General features: G+C 35.4%; 1 long non-coding RNA gene across 2 annotated transcripts; it reads right to left on the minus strand.

Annotated features, from left to right (window-relative positions):
* Nucleotides 1-18,569: 18,569 nt before the first annotated feature.
* LOC149623840 (uncharacterized) lies at nt 18,570-19,252 on the minus strand. 2 transcript variants are annotated; one of them, XR_016374661.1, is made up of 3 exons: nt 19,142-19,252; nt 18,850-18,911; nt 18,570-18,780 (listed from the first exon to the last, which is right to left on the minus strand). It is a non-coding gene; the product is annotated as an uncharacterized LOC149623840 (long non-coding RNA). The 2 variants fall into 2 exon arrangements; XR_016374662.1 differs by having other exon boundaries at nt 18,570-18,784.
* Between the last annotated feature and the right edge of the window lie 1,963 nt (nt 19,253-21,215).

The following is a 21,215-nucleotide window of genomic DNA, read 5'->3' on the forward strand; positions in this document are numbered from 1 at the left end:
TAGGTGCTTGTGGGTGCTTGTAGGTGCTTGTAGGTACTTGTGGGTACTTGTGGATTCTTGTAGGTTTTGGAAACGGACACACTAACAAGTAAGTATATTAGTTCATAAACTTTAGTAATTATAGAAACGAATGAAAATGCAATAATGTAAATTTGAAATGCTACATGGTTTACTTATGTCTTAAATCCGCTTTTTATTTAGGCGAGCGTCAAACCATACCAACCGATAAGATGCAATAAACGCTTTTTCAATTAGTTTTCATTGAACTGTGGTTTTGATGAACTAGGAAAATTTACGTTAGCTCAGGCTAACTATTACTTATATGTAAAAATTTGCTTTTTAACACGTTTTAATGACATAGAAGATCGTTACACTTTCATTAAACATAAATTGGGGAATTAGGTTTTGCAATATTTGTTAATTCAACAACGCCGAACATAATATTTGGAATTTTGAAATGTTCCTCAATATAACAATATGTGTGGAATTGGTTTTACATTATTCCATCCACTGGAAAAGAAATACATTATGGTATTTTTCACAAAATTGATTTAACGGTACACATTTTTATTGATAAGAATTCAATCTCATAATTTTTTGAAATTTTCGTGTTCATGACTTTTAATTACATATTGATGACGAACAAACAACAAAGTGTCTTTACACTATTGAAAGAGTACTGCCCTAAAAATTGATTCGATGTCCTATAATGGATTAAATGTTTCCAAGAACCATGCAAGACCCTTTAATGTATTATATTTCGACTAACTCATCGCAAATTGGAAGTACAAAACTCCACTTGTTGGGGGACAAACGCATTATTCAAATATAGTTGTGACTTGTCTATAATCTCGATTATTGAAATACATCTAATGCTTTAGTTATGATTGGTATTGTGAACTTGAGACTCTACAGTTGACTGGAAAAACTTCTTCGTTTAGTAGATTTATAACAGAAGGGTGTAGAATGCAAAGTTAAAGCTTTGAAAGTGTAAAGTATTTCAAAAGAGATATTTCGCAGGGCGATTCTTTCGTTTTTGAGAGACGATCATCAAAACGCCTAGCGCTAAGCTATAAAATTTTTAATTAATTGCACGGTATTTAGTAAATACGCTAACAAAAATCTCTTGATTATATTTATTTTGAAAAAGTAATGTTATATTTCGTAAGAAAATGTGAAAATTTATCTTCGCACGAGTTTGTTTGGGCTTGTAAAACTGACAAAATGAAAACTAAATAAGATACGACTGTGGTTACAACAGCTCCCAATGCGTACGGATTAATCTCTACGAATTTAAATAAAGAAAAATTTAAGTTACCGGTGCTCAATTTAAGCCACAAATAATTTTCACCAATTTGTTTATAATTCGACAAATCACTTTGATTTTTCAGCACCCTTAAATGATAGGCTGATAGCAAAGTGTCTTTCGCGCTATTCATAAAAGACAGTGATGCGAACAAGGCTCCCGTGCACCATAGTGGAACTAATGTTTCCATAAACAGAATACTACCCGTCTCGAAATCCAGTTCTCTCAGTAAATCCATTACCAATGGAACGTAGAAACAAAATACACTTATCCATTCTACAGACCATAAAGACAAAATGAATTGTAAAGTTAGGTTCAATTCTTGTACGATGACGAAGAGCTCGGTGTGTTTCTTCGCTACGACCTGTACGTCTGTGTTTGTAACTATATCATCGGCCAGATCTTTAACCGTCATTATGAGGCACTCTATTGTAAAAGTCAGTGAAACTTGGGCTAGAACGGATAAAATTGTCGAATTGAACCAAAGCATTAAACTCATTTCCACGCTTAAGTATGTCACAAGCCAAGGTGGTTTCAAGTACTCCAAATTGAACAAGAACCATTCGACGAAGGTTTTCAATCCACTTTTTTGAAATGTGTTTAAGTGTGTTACAATAATTAATCCTAAAAGCGTACAAAATATTATAGCAACTACCGAGTTCATTACATACAAGGCTTTTGGTTTAGCACCATCACAAAATCTCAGTGAGTTTTACCAAACGCAAATGGATTTATTTCTAAACATACACAGGTTTGTAAAGCAGGTTATTGAAAACAATCTAATGACGTTAACGAAGGAGTTCAAAATGACGCTATTTTTCACATTTCTATATCTATAACAGCAGTCAATGTATACACCAGTTTGCCACAATAAAAATAAATTTGTTACAATTATTGTCATACATTTTCTGAGTGTAAATTGCTCATTGATACTAAATATTCCAAATAGATTCAAACATTGGAATATGAAATTAAACAGTTTGTATCTTTTGACACATTTAGGAATATTCTTTGATCTGTCGAGGGCACTCGCTTCTCTAAAAGGGATTTGACTGCGATACCACATGGTTAAACGACCTTTAAACCAAAGGATTGGAACTATTTCAACCGAGTGTAACTCTGATTAGGTTAACTTAACAATACGGTTATATCTGACGAATTGTCCGCTAAAAATTAACTTTATTTTGTTCCTATTCGACAAAGTTTTAATACTGTCAAATACAAATAAATAAAACCGAAAGTGAACGACGTGAAGTCTCGCGATCATTCTAGTTCAGACTGTTGACCAGTCAGTCCTCTACTGTACCGTATTAATGGGGTTTTTTATTACGAAAACGCTTGGCTTTTAGGCGTTCGGAGGGTTAGAATGATTTTTGTTCTTTATGATTATCTATTTCGTAGTGAAAAGCTGGTGAATGCAATTCGCTTGGCCACTTGATTCATGAGTCGCGTAAGTCTCCTTAATGCCTCACTTTCTGCTATTTCTATTTGTCTTTGGTACTTCTTATAAAACATTGATCTATAAATGTAGAATACTGCCAACACAATATAGTCGTTGATTAATGGATAAAAGTTACTTTTATTAACATGTCAATTGCGGATTTACACATCAAAATATTTGGGTGTGTCGAGTAACATCTATTGTTATTAAAATTAGCCTTTTTTCGGACTACATTCGGGACTTCAGGAATTTTGTACACCAGATTTCGCAAGTGAATAGCCCCTCGCTCTTACATTTTGTGTTTTAAAAGATCGTGAGTGATTTCTTTTCTCAACCTCTTGTAGCTATCAATTAATTCAAGAAGAAATTTGGTACTGAAACACATTTTAGTTTTTTAATAGTTCACATACGCTACTTGCTGGGCTTTTCATTATCAATTTTAGTCCCAAAAATGACTAAAACGCCTTTGAAATCAATTTTTTAACTCTAATACTCGATAAGCCTATATACTAAGTATAAGCAGGCGATACGTATTTATAAAGAGAGGCTCCAAGCCTATATACTAAGTATAAGCAGACGATACGTATTTATAAAGAGAGGCTCCAGACGCGATTTCCCAAATCTCCTTTCGAGACTTTGCAGCCACGCTATTGGTTGGAAAATAAAGCTCAAATTTCTTACGAGAGGTGGCACTGGCGTAATTATTTTGGTTAATAATCGTGACGTTCGCCGATCCCATTGCCCTCTACATTATGGAAGCTAGCGTCCGAAACTCCTTTGTCATCTGCTCCTGATTCATCCAAATACCTCGTAGAGCACTGTGAGGATTTAGTGTGAAAGAACGTTACAATATCTTCCTTGGTTGTCCATAAATGTTGGAATTCTTCTAGGGTTAGATTTATACTTTTCCACCGTCTATAGACGCTAGACGAATCATGCAGTCATGCATATGTAACCAAGGGTTACTCCAATAAACGGAACGGGACATTTGGGCGCCGACATTTAGGCGCCGGTCATTTAGGCACCGCCACTTAGGCGCCGGGACAGTTAGGCACCGCGACATTTAGGCTCCGCGACAATTTGGCGCCGCGACATTTAGGCTCCGCGACAATTTGGCCCCGAGACATATAGGCGCCGAGACAATTAGGCGCCGCGACATTACCGTAAAATTTTCTCGAAAGATTTGAGATATTTAATAAAGGAGCATGACAAGTACTTTTAGGCTTATATTCTTTTTATTCAACTGACATCAGAGTTCAACCATGTTGTTGTTTATCTTCATTGATTTCCCAAAATAATATGCCTTTTCCAAATTATTGTTTATCTTCTTTATATGCCTTTTCCAAGATATGGTTGTTTATCATCCTTGACTTCCCAGAATAATATGCCTTTTCCAAAATATTGTTGTTTATCTTCATTGATTTCGCAAAATAATATGCCTTTTCCAAAATATTGTTGTTTATCTTCATTGACTTCGCAAAATAATATGCCTTTTCCAAAATATTGTTGTTTATCTTCATTGACTTCCCAAAATAATATGCCTTTTCCAAATTATTGTTTATCTTCTTTATATGCCTTTTCCAAGATATTGTTGTTTATCTTCATTGACTTCCCAAAATAATATGCCTTTTCCAAATTATTGTTTATCTTCTTTGACTTCCCAGATTAATATGCCTTTTCCAAAATATTGTTGTTTATCTTCATTGATTTCGCAAAATAATATGCCTTTTCCAAAATATTGTTGTTTATCTTCATTGACTTCCCAAAATAATATGCCTTTTCCAAAATATTGTTGTTTATCGTAATTGATTTCACAAAATAATATGCCTTTTCCAAAATATTGTTGTTTATCTTCATTGACTTCCCAAAATAATATGCCTTTTCCAAAATATTGTTGTTTATCATCATTGATTTCCCAAAATAATATGCTTTTCCAAATTATTGATTATCTTCTTTGACTTCCCAAAATAATATGCCTTTTCCAAGATATTGTTGTTTATCTTCATTGACTTCCCAAAATAATATGCCTTTTCCAAAATATTGTTGTTCATCTTCATTGGCTTTCCAAAATAATATGCCTTTTCCAAATTATTGTTTATCTTCTTTGACTTCCCAAAATAATATGCCTTTTCCAAATTATTGTTTATCTTCTTTGACTTCCCAGAATAATATGCCTTTTCCTAAATATTGTTTTTATCTTCATTGACTTCCCAAAATAATATCCCTTTTCCAAATAATTGTTGTTTATGTTCTTTGACTTCCTAAAATAATATACCTTTTCCAAAATATTGTTGTTCATGTTCGTTGACTTTCCAAAGGAATATGCCTTTTCCAAAATATTGTTGTTTATTTTCATTGACTTCCCAACTTAGGTTAGGTTAGGTTAGGTTATGTTTGTTTTTTATTATTTTAGGATTGTTTTGTAAAAACAAGTAAGTTTTCGTGTCCTTTAATGAAGATTGCGAACATGCAGTGACGCACAGGCACAATACACGGGTTGCCAAATTGAGAGGTCATTTCGGATTTTTAGAAGAAATAATGGAAAAATTATTGGCACGCAAATGTCTCGACGCCTAAATGTCGCGGAGTCTAAATGTCACGGTGCCTAAATGTCGCGGCGCCTAAATGTCACGGCGCCTAAATGTCGCGGCGCCTAAATGTCACGGCGCCTAAATGTCGCGGCGCCTAAATGTCACGGCGCCTAATTGTCTTGGCGGCTAAATGGCGGCGCCTAAATAACCAGCGCCTAAGTGGCGGCGCCTAAATGTCACGGACCGCCAATAAAAGCCTTTTATTATTATTATTATATAAGGGAAAAATGTTAACGCCTTGCCTAGAAGAGAAGTTACTTAGATTAATCAAATACAAATCAATATAGTCTTAACTTACATAGTTTAATTTTACTTTAAGTACAGTACTTTTAATTCATAATGTGAATTCCTTATATAGTGTCATATCAAAGAAACGTGATAAGGAGTTTTTGTTTATCCGAAGCACACCAACACTTACAAAAGAATTTTATATTCTTTCGAATAGCGTTATCTTATCTTCAAACATGATAAGAGTCTGACTATAAATTTTTTAACCGCCCACTTTTGAAATAGAACCCCCAACCATACTAATTCTAAGGGATTTTAACCTGGGGTTTTGGGGTTTCACAATTCTGCCTCATTTCCGCCACACAATGATATAGAACACGCAATTTACCACTACTCGGATGAAAGTGTACGACCAAATTGGTTTACTAGCAAAGAAAGAAAGAGACAACATAAAAATGATACGAACTCCTATATTCTATCTTCGATTTTAGTGTCATAAAGACTTGTGTACGCAGGTTTCGATATTACTTCGGCACCAGCGATTCGCTTCAGCGTTGGAGCCTTTCTTTTGATTATTGTGGTTTTTTTCACTTTGTTCAAGGGAATCTTGAAAGCCAGTTACTCATCTCTGAAGAAAGAAAACATTAACAGTGCATGGGATTTACTGAATGTGCATGACGTCGACGTTTACTCAAACGTAACAGAAGACCTTTGCCAATCGGTAAAACAAATTTTAACCTCTACATTTTATGACTACTCACTCTGTTCTGACTCTAATGATTACAGACGGACGAGGAATTGAGAATTCTCTGTGCTTTAAAAATGAATGATAGTAATCGTAGAAAAAATGATGTTTGGTTAACGATTTATTGGCATTTGAAGCTGAAGTAGAAAACACGCCATTTGATCGATCTGATTATCACGTTTCTTCGTCGAGCTACTTGTGCAAACCTAGAATACTCTGGAAAAGAAAAAACATGAATTCGGAAGCTATCAAATTCATCAACCGAAGGTTCGTTGATTATCCTAGTTCAACCATAATGCTTGTGATCATGATCCTCATTTGCACTTTAATGCTTTGCATCCCTTTACAAAAAAAAATTACCAAATGATGGTATACATGATTTTGAAACATAGCTATTTTATTTTTAAAAGTTATAATTAAACTGATTTAATACAAATGAATCTATTAATAGAAGTGACTACTAGTTGCATCTTTATTTGTGTGACATTTCTCCGAAAGTGAAACTTAAGCCTACCAGCCACTATCGATCAAAGATGAAAATGGCAAATTAATTGGACTGAAGCCTAGTTGTCCATTCATATTTTACCGGCGTAGAGTTCTCTTTGGCACAATCCTTTTTTTTAAACTTTTCTTGAGGCTTTTTAAGACGATACAACTTTTGACTGAACTAGACAAAACGTTGAGTTAGCAAAAGCTGGTCAGTGGGCTGTTTTTTATTTAGCATTCAACTTGTTCAAGTATTCACTTCCCAAGTAGTTAACTCAAGTGGACTCATTTAAATGAGTAAAAACTGAAGAGGCCTTTAGCTGCTTTGTTTCTTTAGCTATGGTGAAATTTTCAAAACCTATGGAATATAGTTTCAAAGTGTATTACGAGGGGCTATTCACTTGCGAAATCTGGTGTACAAAATTCCTGAAGTCCCGAATGTAGTCCGAAAAAAGGCTACGTGAAATCCGGCGCAGTCTTTTGAAATCTCACTTACTTCGCGAAGTCTTTTGAAATTATGTACTCCCATTTAAAGCCCCGAATCTCTCGTAAGACTACGCGAAATTCCGGTGAAGTCCCTGAAATCCCTTTAAAATTCATGAAGTCCCCACGCAGTCATAAAAAATGAGAGAAGTCTTAAATATTTTCGCGCGGTCTTGTGTATTCTTAGTGAAGTCCCAAGAAGTCTTTGTCGATTTCTGAAACCTTTAGAGGTTTAGCTCATTTTAGGGCATCTCGCATTTTAGGGAAAAATACCAACGTTTTCAAGGCTATGCGTCTTTTGTTAAGAAAATAAAGAGTATTTGAGTTTTCCATGGAAATTTGCTTTCACTCTTTCACGCTTTTTCGTTACCTACTCTTATTTTTTACCTCTCCGAGTGACGATGACGTCACGGAGAGGTAATGCACTGACCGTGTCGGGGTGTGTGTGTGTGTGTGTGTCTATCTGTCTGTCTGTCAGACCCCACGTGACCGCGTTCGCAGTTTACAAATCGGAGCAAACGTGTTCGCCCTTTCCGAACTGCTTTCACAGTCACGGAAATGGCTCCTCTACTTGAGTTCTCACACCACCATCTTCTGGTCTTTGTCCATCCCACACGGACACCAGTCTGTACTTAACGGCTTCAAATCACCATCATCTTTTGATCTTCGTCCATCCCACATAGACAACAGTCTGTACATACTGGCTTCTAATCACCACCATCTTCTGGTCTTCGTCCATTCCACTTGGACACCAGTCTGTACATACTGGCTTCTAATCACCACCATCTTCTGGTCTTTGCCCATCCCACTTGGACACCAATCTGTACATTCTGGCTTCTAAACACCACCATCTACTGGTCTTCCGTCTATTCCACATAGACACCAATCTGTCTCATTGGCTTCTACTCCATTATCATCGTTTGGTTTTAGGATATACGCGGCGATCAGCTAGGGTTACGAGAAACGTCTAGCCTCCCTAAGGTGGGATCGCCACCAAAGGTTTTCGCAATTGCGCTTTTTCCTTACTATTATAATGGAAACGAATCGTATATATACCCCAAAATTTGAAGAAAGCGGGCAAGAGGGGTACCCTTCACTTTAAACGTCAATATTAGCAAAGTTTGAGATGATAATAGGTATAACTTTATTTTAAACGATTTAACTATTATTAATGTTAATTATTGAAGATTAAAATAATTAAAAATAATTATATTTATTTAAATATTAAAGATAATCTTGTTTCTCAACTCAAAATTAATACGGAAAGAGTTAAAAAGCAGTCTATGTTTTTGTCTGTGTGTGTCCGTCCATTGTTACACTAGTGCGTCGCGTTAGCAGTTAGCCTTGTGTTGATGTGTTAAGAAATCATACAGAACCTTAATATTCCCTTTTTCCATAATATAAAGTGAATATGTGGAAGTATTTTTCGTAGTTATGATGCATTTAGTACTTTTGTAGCTTTAAAGATCAGTTTCATTTTGATATTCCAAAGATTTTTTTTAATATTGTTATTTGAAATGGCTGTTTATATATTACTTAAGCTATACTACATCTGTATATACAATAATCCTTTGTTGAGTGATTTCATGAAGAAAACTAAGACCTAGACTCCGGCGGGTATATTAAGTATCATCCGCAATAGGCTTAGTGAAACAAAGAGTAAATAATTGAGGCCTGAGGTGAAGTAAACTTTGGGCTTTGATTTTCGTGTCTGAAATGAAGAGACATCAACGGTTCAGAGTGAGCCGAAAGTTAAATACACTATTAAATAATCAGGTTAAGATTTCATAATAGAAGAAAAGATCATGGTGGCAATTAGAATAGTAAATGGGCTAATGGTAAACGGGTAGTAGCTACAGACCTTTTATTCTCTTTATGGTGCGCATTGACTATCAGTGCGTCTAGCTACAATTTAGCTTTTGTGTTATTTAACGTTAACATTCATGTTGGCAAACTAAGAATATTGTTGAGGTGAGACAAAGAAGATACACGCCCCAGGAATGGAAAGTGTAGCTTCCTCTAGTGTAAATTTTTGTCTCTCCCCTCCTAGTACGCTCCAAAGGCAGGCTCGGTTGACCGAGGTATTTCCGGCTACATTGAAATTGCATAGACCGGAAGTTCCTTGGTCAACCCAACCCCGAGACATAGCTTCCATTCCCGGAGCGTATATTTTCTTTGGGTGAGACGAGACGATAGTGTTTACACTGCAAACCAGTTGTGAATGTAGCTATCAGAATATACGGTAAACAGCTGAAGCGTATACTTCATTTCCTGATCTTTTCCCCATTGACTGATTTCCATGTGTCCAAGATTTATCCTTATTGGATGTAAAATGTCGTCTGCTATACTGTATTATTCGCTATGCTTGGAATACTGCTTCAATATTTCGTAAATTTTTACTTCAAAAAAGAGAAATAATTCCATATCTAGGTAAATAAGTTTGTAGTAGTAGACCTCTTGACTCGGAGAGGTAATATTTTGGTTTTCCCAACTTGTTTTCACAAAGTAATCTTCTCATAGCGAGTGCAGTAGCAAATTTAACTTAAAGAGCTCGTAAAATAACATATGAAGTTTAAAATAAATATTTGTGTCATGCGAGGTGTCATGTAAATCCGAGAATCTTCTAGTAAAATAAATAATAAACTCAATTGACGATCATAATGACTGAGGAAAAGTCGAGGAAAAAGTAAGTTCTTTAGACGTTCAATATTTTGTACAAAGAAATTTTGGAAAATTTTAAGCAATTCGTTAATTTTGAGGATTAATTCAATGTATTGAATATATTTGTAAAACGCGCAATTTATAATGAATGCGAATGAATCATGTTCTCGCATATGTTAATTAGCACTGCACAATTATTTATTTGCTGTTCAAATTGTAATTGAAAATACTGCCGCAATATTAACTAATATTTTTGATCAAAGCATGAAACTGGGTATATATATTCTTAAATGCATTATTAAACGATTAAAGATTGTTGGCAATCTGTGTCACGCACGTGACAAGCTATCAAAATGCCATTGGAAACGGAAATATACATAGTGAATGCCCCCTACGGAAATTCAAGTAACGGGCGTTGCGTGCCGTGTTAATATCGAGGGGAATTCCGGGAATTCATACAGGTTTTTATGAACTACGAGTAAAACCGCGAGAAAAATAGTTCTTTAAAGATAAGATGTATTAGTTAAAGTAAATTATATTCAACTTTAATTGGAGGAACATTCACACAGGTTTAAATTTTGATATATCGTAGTAAATACACCGCTTCGACATTCAGTTGTGCGCATGCCCGGGGCCCCACGCTCGAAGCGCCGCAAGGGGAAAGCGAGCGGGCAGGGGTGCCACGGAATTTTCAGAACCAAATTCCCTGACTTTTCCAGGTTTTCCCTGACCTTTTTCTCAGATTTTCCCTGACATTTTAGGCCGAAAATGTGAATGTTTACAGCACGTTTTAAGTGATTATAATTAAATTAGCTCTCTACATTAAGTTTTCCCATGTATTTGTTGCACCAAATCAAAAAAGAAACATTTTAACTATAAATAACAGTCTAAGAGAGCATTTACTTTACAAAAACAATTCTAGACATTTTTAAGGATTAATCTAGAATTTTTTGCGTTGAGAGAGCATGAGGAGAAACCTCGGGAGAAACTTTCATTACTCTTTCAATAAAGACGTATTCCCAGAAGTTTTACCCACTAAAATCAAATTCCCTGACTTTTCTCTGACTTTGCTGAATTTTTAAAATTCCCTGACTTTTCCCTGACCTTTTCGGGCCATTCTTAAATTCCCTGACTTTTCCAGATTTTCCAGGATTTCCAGGTACTGTGGCAACCCTGGCGGGGGAAAGACTGGAAACTGCTCTTTGATTGCTACCCCAACTAGCTAAGGCGCAACCCCACGCGGTTTTTTTCCCCTGCTTGTAGTTCGCAGTAGCCCGCTGTGGCGCTCTAGGTAAGGTCGAAGTTGTGTATCCGTGTTTTAAAAAATTCACTTTCAACCTATATGAATTCCCCCTCGATATAAACACGGCACGCAACGCTCGCTACTTAAATTCCCATAGGGGCCATTCACCAAATATATTTCGAGTATATTTACGTTTCTAAGGGCAATTTATGAAGTCGCTAATTGTTCATGCGCAGTCCCGATTTTTCATGCCTTAGTCCTGATTTTCATGCCTCAGTCCCTTATTTCAAGCCTCAGTCCCTTATTTTAAGCCTCAGTCCCGTATTTCAAGCCTCAGTCCCGTATTTCAAGCCTCAGTCCCGTATTTCAAGCCCCAGTCCCGTATTTCAATCGCAGTCCCGATTTTTCAAGCGCAATCCAGATTTTTTGAAGTGTAGTCCCGAATTTTTGAAGTATTAGTCCCGAATTTTTGAGGTGTAGTCCCGAATTTTTGAGGTGTAGTCCCGAATTTTTGAGGTGTAGTCCCGAATTTTTGAGGTTTAGTCCCGAATTTTTGAGGTGTAGTCCCAAATGTTTGTGGTGTAGTCCCGAATTTTTTCGTAGTCTCGTAAATGTGGGCGAAGTCTGCAAATTATGGGTGAAGTCGCGGAAATTACGCGTAGTCTGGAAAAATTCGGGGAAGTAAGGCGTAGTCTGTAATCTGGTGTACAATTCTTATCCCAGTGGTAAGCCCCTCGAGTAAGAGATACTGATATCGTTTTCCAACCTCTTGTAGCAGTCAATTATTTCAAAAGAAATACGGAATATTTTGGCCCTAAAACACATATATATAGCATTGTGTTTCGGCATCTTTTAAGCACTTTCTTTTATATTTTGAAAACCGATTCCAGTGGGCACAAATTGTTAATTAAGCCTTTATTTACCTGGCTTTTGATGTGTTTCTCTGCTAGTTTGGACGTACTTTGACTATTTAGTAAGTTTAAAGTCACAAAATGTAGTCTTATCTTTTATCTTAATACCAACGGTTACAGCTGTTTCAATAAAGTAATTATAATGTGTATAATTATGTCGCGAACGGATAAGACGAACCTCAGTAGCCACCGTTATTACGTTATTACAAAAAATTCCCAGCAGCCTTTGGTGCCAGAAATAATCCACCAAAAGTGTCGTCTGCTATTCTGTCTGATAGCGCCTCTATGGCAAACTATACCACTACAGCTGTGACGTACGCGGGTCTCATTGCCCTCTACATTGTGGAAACTAGCGTCCGAGACTCCTTTGTTATCTGCTCCTGCATGAATTGAAGACGAGACAAATTAAACTTTCATGACATCAAGATTTGACGCCATCTTTTTAAATGGCGGCCAGAAATTTAAAAACCCTTCTTTATTGAACAATGTCCGCGTGAAAAGTAATAAAAAATATCCCGACGGGCTGACGGACTGTGACGAGTGCCTTCGCTCCTAGGGTGCTACAAAAATATTAGTCATCAGTAAAATCTACACATTCCTTATATCATTTTAGATGGAAGTTCTTATTACACGCGAGCGACGCCGCGGGTAACGGCTAGTTCTTACATAAAATACCTTTGAACACGAAATCTGATAGTGATTAGCCCCTCGATATAATTATAGTCAGGCTTATCAGCTCCTCTTGTTGGTTGCCCAAAGTTTTTATTGTTGTGCTAAAAGCATTCACTTAGTTATTTTGTATACGAGAAGCTATGGGAAACCTTTTACTTTTAGAAGGACAGGATGGTTGCAATATAGGGGGGGGGGGTTACAGAGTCAGGAACAAAAAACTTATTGACTCAAGGGACAGACAAGGAGATTGCTTAAAGAATTTTTAGCTTTCCGATGCTTTTGAAATGAAAGCAATGTCCTTTTACTGTTTTTCTACTACAAATTTGTCATAGCGTTGGTGTTGGGTAAAAAACTGAAGAAGTACAGTCAAAACAAAACTGGAGACTTCAGTTACGGTTTTAATATCCAGTAAAAGCACTCAAAACCTTTTAAAACCCATGATTATTAAAATTTTATTAATAATCTAATGATATAAATAACTTCGAAGACAAAACACTAAAAAGAAATTCCAACAACAAAAGCTTAGATTTATTGTAGTATGTGTAGAGTGTAGAAAGAAATTAAGGGGTACAATTATTTTGGGAGTGTCCATCACCTTGTTATTTGTCTCTAAACGACTGCTTATGTGGTTGACACATGCACGCGATTACATGGTTATTGCAATCGTAACGGGGACTGGTAAAAGAGACCGGTTTGATACTTCAAAAATCGTGGCACGAGGACGGTTTTGAAGTTAAATAAAAAGCTCGGGTTCTAAAAGTAGTTGCGAAACGTATCTTTTACTAGTTTGCACAAGTGTAGAATGATTTTTAAACTCGCCTTAGAAATGAATAATTTCGCATTTTTTGATAGTCCCGTTTATGAGTATATATTGTCCTTGTCTTCCACTAGAACCAGTTTTTGTATGCATATACATGTATAGAAAGCCTTCTCTCACTGAGGGGTGATTCGATACGGTGGGGTTCCTTTCTAAATTACATAGACATCAGGTACACCAGACCCGTAAGTTGATGGATTTAGTTTTTTTTTATGGCAAAGGAAAACTGAAATTGTTACTGCGAGGGTTTATTTCTGATTGTGTTGATTTTCTACGATTTACGGAAAGAGAAAAAATGTAAGCTAAACTAGAAATGGCACCTTATAGTGTCGTGGTCACTGTATTTTGCGTGTATTGAATTGGGCATGAACTGAGAGAAATGTCTGTGATTTAAACAGAATTATTTTACAGTGTCGAAATGCACGAAACTTTCACAGAGATTTTCGGAGGAATTTTTAAACAGTAACATAATTATTATGTAGTACTGTATCAATCTTTACTATTTACAAAGAAAACTGTTATTATAGTCAAAACTGTGAAAATTACAGATCCAATTTTGTAATTTCTGACCCTCAGTTTTACACTGTAAATTTTACACACCTGTTTTGCCGGGGCAAACTGTATATTTTAGCAAGAACAGTACAAATTACAGATAAACTTTATAATTTCTTTATTCGCCTTATTTCTGTAAATTTTACAGACCTTTGCCGCGGTGGCGATACTGTATATTTTAGAAAGGTCTGTAAAAAGTACAGTTATTCTACTATATTCTTAAATGAACCTTATTTATGTAAGTTTTACACACCTGTTCTGCCTGGTGAAACTGTATATTTTAGCAAGAACAGTTCAAATTACAGATATACTATGCACTTACTTTACTTATCTTATTTCTGTAAAATTTACAGACTTGTTTTGCCGGCGGATACTGTATATTTTAGAAAGAACTGAAAAAACTACAGTTATTCTACTTCCATCTTTAATACAACTTAATTTTGTAAATTTTACACATCTGTTCTGCCATATTTTACCACGAACAGTATAAATTACACTTCTTATTTAATCTTTAATATAACTTAAGTCTGTGAATTTCATAGCCATTTTGATAGTTTTTACACTCGGAATGACATTTTGTGGTTAGTGTTTCTTCTCATTATAATATATTCCTGCGACTTTGTTTGCTTTTCAATTTACATTGAAAATTGAGCTATTTAACTGTAATTTTTGGAAGAATCAAGCTGTCCAAAGAATAATTTTCCATTTACCGTGGTAACCATGGAAAACCGTGGAATGGATGGTTTTCCTAATAATGACACATATTGGGATCGGGAATGGACGGGAAAAAACCAATATGGAATGGAAGTGGTTAAAGGGAGGGTGAAATCGAAAACAATCGATTTTTTATCGTCTTATAGTTCATACACGAGATTCACGGCTATAGCTGCAATCAGTCCATTGTAAGTTTTCGCGCCAAATTCTCGGAAAATATATTTTGGAAGTGACTCATGCTACTTGGCGACTTGAGAGCAACTAGGCCTCAGTCCAGGCCAGGCGTTGTTCATATATAATATTGAATTATGCTAATGGTATTTAAATGCATTTCTTCGATTGTAGATTTCGGTAACGGTTGGAAAAGAAAGAATGTTTCTTAATTTGGAAAAGAGAATGGTTGGTATTTGGAAACCACGGATCGGCAACGGATGGGGAATTTGATAAAATATATGGGTGGAATTGGTAAACATAAACACTTTCCCCCTTTTCAAGCCATAGTAAAGATTCTAACCATTTCTAAGTTATATTAAGAAAGAAGCTCTTGCTTTCACGCGTGAAAAGTATCATCAAATAAAACTTACATGTAATCTTTATATTTTACGAGTTATTATAATCTAACATAATTTCATAAGATAGGCTTCAAATTTGTAGAGTTATCGTCAGTGAATCACACTCCTAATTTAAATGAAATCCAAGCCTAATTTGGTTTAGCTTAACAATTTTTTTGTTCTGAATTATTTGTTGAAAATTTCCCAGTGTAAACTGATGGAAATACATATGGAAGTAAAAATATATAGGGCTGGCATTTCTATAGAGCGCAGAGAAAAACAAAATTGAATGGAAAAGAGAGATTAAAGTTCGAGCAAATAGAAGCTACCCATTATATTTTAAAATCCTACCAGTTCAAGGTCGACCACCCCTAAAATTATAACGAAAAAAAAAAACCCGTACACTCCTTTACCCGAGGAAGCTCGATGATGCTTATCTACTGCTTCTATAGAAAATAGCCACAACCAAAGGCTATTTTGACTTTTATGGGCCTAGTGGTTTTAGAAGACGACAAGTATATAGTGTTCTTATTGTCATACCCCTACCAGGTGGGATTAGAGGGAGGGAGGTGGGATTTTAGCACACGTGGCTAGAAAGGGTTTTCCATAGTGCTCCTATGTACGCGCACCAGTCTCTTTCTCTTCTTCATCTTCGAGAAAACTGATAACGGCTGCCATATGGACTATTTTTCCGCCCAATTGGGCTCCTTGTGATTACCAGTTGCGGAAATAATAAATACTTGGGCGTGAGGTGCATTTTTCCATTCGAAGATTTCGGTTCAAGTACTTGAGAAGCCCAGGGCTACAATAGAGGAGCGGTGAAAACGGAGGATAGGTCGGGTTAAAAGGCCTTCTCAAACCCTAAGGATTTGAAATTGGGCGAAATTTTGGGCTGATTGATATGTATAGTTGCCGATTTTTGGCCTATTTTTCATACGTGTTTTGGCTGAAAATCACAAGTTCTACCTGGCAGCCTCGACTCTGCGTGTTACGACTTACTTACTTACCACTAGCTTGTCCTGTGCCACCAGAATCCCGAATAGTTCCGGCTCCCGAGCGGCGCGTCGTTAATAGTTTTTCAAACAAGACCGTTTGATAAAACTTGTTAAATGTAAGTAAACTTTTCTTTTAAAATCATAACTAATATTTTAAGCTGAGTTCGCTAATTGTTTACTTTTAATCACTTTAACCAAATAATTTTAAAAATGGAATGTAACGCGTTTAGCTGCGTTATGATTTTTGATTTACACAGTTTTTTATAAGCCTTTTATTTTAGGTTTTTTTACCATCGTGAACTGAAATTTGAAAACATAACCCAGTAAAACCATGAGTTGTACAAGGGTAAGTTTTCTATTTAATCCTCTCTTTTACATATTCTTATGTTCATGCCATGACTAGTACAGAAAAGTCAGCGCTAGCATGTATTAATTGGTTAAGCCTAATTGATTTTTAATTGAAACTGATGCGCTTTAACAATTTGCGTAAGCAAACCGACAACTCCAAATTTAACGAAACCAATGCTGACCTAACGGTTTTGAAGGTCGATATACATCTCGGGTTGTTAAAAGGAGTTGGAAACGTATCTTTTAAGAGTTTGTAGAAGAGTAGAATCATTAACCACATCGTATGATGAACATCTACGATGTGGGTCTTAGTTTGACCCGGCCTGTTGGTGGTGGTGGTGGTGGCGGCGTCGTGAAAGAGACAGTATAAAATTTTTCGATCGTCATTGAAGGGAGAGCGAATGGGAGAGAATTGTGGTCAGGTGATATTTTTCGTTCGTGCACTGAGAAAAATATGTTCAGTGAAAAAAACAGAAAACTTCTGGCAGCACGTGATGCCAGAAAATATCTGTAAATATTACAGCAACTATGGTTTTTTCGATTTTCAGAACGGTTCTGTAATAATTATAGGTTATTCGTTTTTATCCAAAACAGAAGTTTTTATGTCAATTTTACAAGTTAAAACTGTAACCATATTCTGTGGTTTTTACAGAAACAACTGTGATTGCAACAGTTTTGATCAGTATTGAAAATCTGTAATTTTTACAGAAAAACTGTTTTGATCTGAAATAATGGTCTGTGGTTTTTACAGAAATAACTGCGTAGATAGGCTTTAAAAATCTGCAATATATACAGATATAACTGTTTTGATGTGGAATTAAGTGCTGTGGTTTTTACAGAAATAACTGTATAGATCTGCTTTCAAAATCTGTAAAATTCTCAGAAATAACTGTTCTGATCTAAAACTAATGTCTGTGGTTTTTTCAGAAATAACTGTATATGTCAGCTTTTAAAATGTGTAATAATTACAGAAACCCGTGTAAAGTCCATCGTTTTTATTGGTGTTAAAAATATGTTGATTTTACAGAAACATTTGTATATATTACTTTTTTGGGGTGCGCTAAATATCAGTATTTTAAACAGATGATATGGTATATTTAACAGAATTATTCAGTGTTGAACCTGTAAATTTCACAGAAATGTCTTATCAAAATCACTTTTTTGCACGGGAACTCAATCGATGCAAGATTAATGTCTCCAATATTTACAGAAACATTGATTTTGTAGCTTGTAGGGCTATAAAATCCATAAATTTTATGTAAGACCATTACACCCAAAGAATTAAAGACATAACCGATTGTAGCCTGATTATATCCTATAATGTGGAAACTAATTCATTGATTCCGTGAATTTCGGTAAAAGCCATTTTTGAAAAGAGTTCGCTCTGATAACGATTCATTATTTTTTTAATTTAAAAAAAAAATTAAAATATGCAAAATTTTAATAAAAGTAAAGGCCAAACCTTTAAAAATCCTTTAAAGCCAGCCAAACTCGAACATATTTTTAATTAAAAACATAGTTTTTTGACTTACACCCTTTGAGATTATCTGGGTTAATCTTCGCGGTGCATCTAAAGGAAAAATAATTAAATGATTAATATTAAATTAACAATAGCTTTTAATTACAAACTTTGAGTGCCCAAAAAGAAAACTCTTGCAGAAAAACGGGTTTTCAATGTGAATTTTTGGTTTTCTAGATTTTTAAAAACTATATTAACATGGATTTTAATACACAATAAGGGGAAAATATGAGAAAGACGATGTTATACCTTAGGATGAATTCCTTAGCCATGCTCGCTTTTTCTGGATATTCGATATTTAAAACGAAATACAATCCAAAGAACGGTAAAATTCTCGTTGTTAGGTGTAATCATTGACGACATTTTGAAGACGGACAAAAAATTTTGGTTTCAGCTTCCTAGACTTTCACTTGACCTGTTCTGACTATTTCATTCTCCCTTTAAGGGCCAATGTAAAGCAATAATGGCTGATATTTTTTAAGCGGCATTTGAATTTCCGTAAAAAGTAAAGAAAAACCTATCTGGCCAAGGGGTTGCAATATTAGGGTCTATTTTAATATAAACAATGCAAATATTTATAACTTACTTGTTTAGTTGGCACTCGTTATGACGCAATAATCAAGGTGGTATTTCTATATTAGTCATAGTCTGTAAACAAACATAAACATAAATTTGCGTTTTGGTTCTATAATAAATTAAATATATAAATGATCTAGGCTTTATCTCCTTATTTTTAAAGAAAAACTGTTTAATTAACACCAAAGATAAGTAACCGATTTATGGATTTTCAATTGTCTTCTATTAAAAATAAACAGCAAAATTCACCATTTATACCTAGATCATTTATCATACAGGATGCTGAAATGTATTTAACGTACTTGTTCAAATTGTGGAATCTCACTTAATGGGCGCTGGTAAACGAGGTAATATAATACTCAGTAAGTCGCGTTTCATTTCTAGCTCTAAGAACCACACCTGCATTACCCGCGAGGAGACCGTTGATATCGAACCTGTCCAAAAAAAACCCGAACTCGACCGCGCACAATGGAAACTTTCTAGCCCAGAGGGAAGTGACAAAAAAGGGTTAAAGTCTCTCTCTTGACCCAGAGGAGCCTCCTAGTTTTTTCCAAAGAATTTCCCCCTCCTGGGGTTGCGGTTATTTTCCATTCTAAAGGTGGGGCCGGTGAACTTTCTCTCGAATCCACCTGCACTTGTTTTTAGCATTATTAAGTTCTTATATTTTATCTCGCGGCACCTAATGGGCTAATATAAATATTTACTAATTTGTAGAATATTTACTAAATCTTAGAGAAAATGCACTCTAAATATAAACATCTCATGAACCAAAAATGTATAGTCTAGTCCCCTACACGATGAGTTAAAAAATTAAATTGACTAAAAATTGATGCATTTTTCACCTGTTACTTCAATTATATGCATTGATTTGCATCTCGTCGAAACTTTGGGTTAGACTATATATTTAAAAGCTATACCCGTTCACAAAGCTAAAATTACACATAAACCGACATGGTGGAATTTGAAGATTTGCAACTCGAAAATTATATATTAGTTAAACCATAAATTTTTTTTTTTTTTTTTTTGCTCCAACGAAGTTGCCGAGCTAGGGCTTGTATAGCCTTACAGCTCCAAATATAGGATAGATAATGTCAGAATTCAAATGCCCAAAAATTTCTTAACTCCAGTTTTAAAATGAATTATTGATGTCTGGGAGACTAGGTCATCAGGGAGGGAGTTCCAAATGGGAATGGTTCGACGGAAGAAAGAGTGTCTCAGAGGGCCCTTGCGGGAAGGGGGAAGGAATAGCTTTCTATTATTTCCGCGCGTTTGATGTAAGTGGGGAACTGAGGTGAAGTAACGCTGGTTCGATTTACTTAAAACTCTATAGAGACTGACGAGGTCGAGATAGGTACGTCGCAGCGACAGGGGGGTCCAGCCCAAAGCAGATAATCTAGTGGCGCGAGGAAGATGACGCAGGGACGTACAGAGCTTGGAAGCACGACCTTGGACACTATCAAGGAGGGCAATATCTCCTTGGAAAGAGGGGTTCCATAACTGGCTTCCAAACTCCAGTAACGGCCGCAAATGATAGGAGCTATTTTAAAATTAGGTCTAGTATTTTTACTGTCAAACAGAGGTCGATTATTTTTGAGTTCACCATTGGTTAAAGAAGTGAGCGCAATTAAAAATTACAGAAAATAGTCTGTCAAAATTAATGTAGCAATTATATGGGTTTAACTGTAATTTCCCAAAATAGATACCGTAAAATTTGGGGGGAAAAGTGAATGAAACATTAAAGAACCAAATCTTTTAGTTTTTGCAGTTTTGAAGCATTATTAAAGGTTTCCGGTAACACACGTATCTGAAAATTATACATAGAACATACTTTGCTTGTTTAATCGCCAATAAACTGTAGTTTTCACAGTTTGCTAGTAACGTTAACAAAGTCATGGTAGCACAATATCAGTAAAATTTAAAAACGGCATCTGTTTTACCAATCAAATACGCAAATCTGTCATATTCACAATTTTGGACTAAAACTAACAGATAATACCATGAAATACTTATTTTAAAAGGTACAGAAAATATCTGCAATACCTACAAAACAGTCATTCTGTGTAATGTTTTTGCAAAATTTACAGAATGCATCTGTTTTACCAATCAAATAAGTAAAGCTGTATTTTTCACAGTTTCGTGCTAAAATTAACAGATACTTCTATAAAATATTTTTTGTAAAATATACAGTAAATGCCTGCAATGCCTATCGAGCAGTCACCCTGTAAAATATTTCTGTGGAATTCACCGTTCAAAACTGAGGGTCCAAAATTACAGAAACAAATGTGTAATTTTTACAGTTAGAATTAGAAATACCAGTTCAATAAGTGAAATATACAAAGGTTTTCCGTAAAATAGTAAAAACGATTTTACTGTGTT

The sequence above is a fragment of the Phalangium opilio genome, unplaced genomic scaffold (genome assembly GCF_054372755.1).
Source record: "Phalangium opilio isolate 3A_F unplaced genomic scaffold, DU_Popi_V2 ptg000106l_1, whole genome shotgun sequence".
Lineage (NCBI taxonomy): Eukaryota > Metazoa > Arthropoda > Arachnida > Opiliones > Phalangiidae > Phalangium > Phalangium opilio.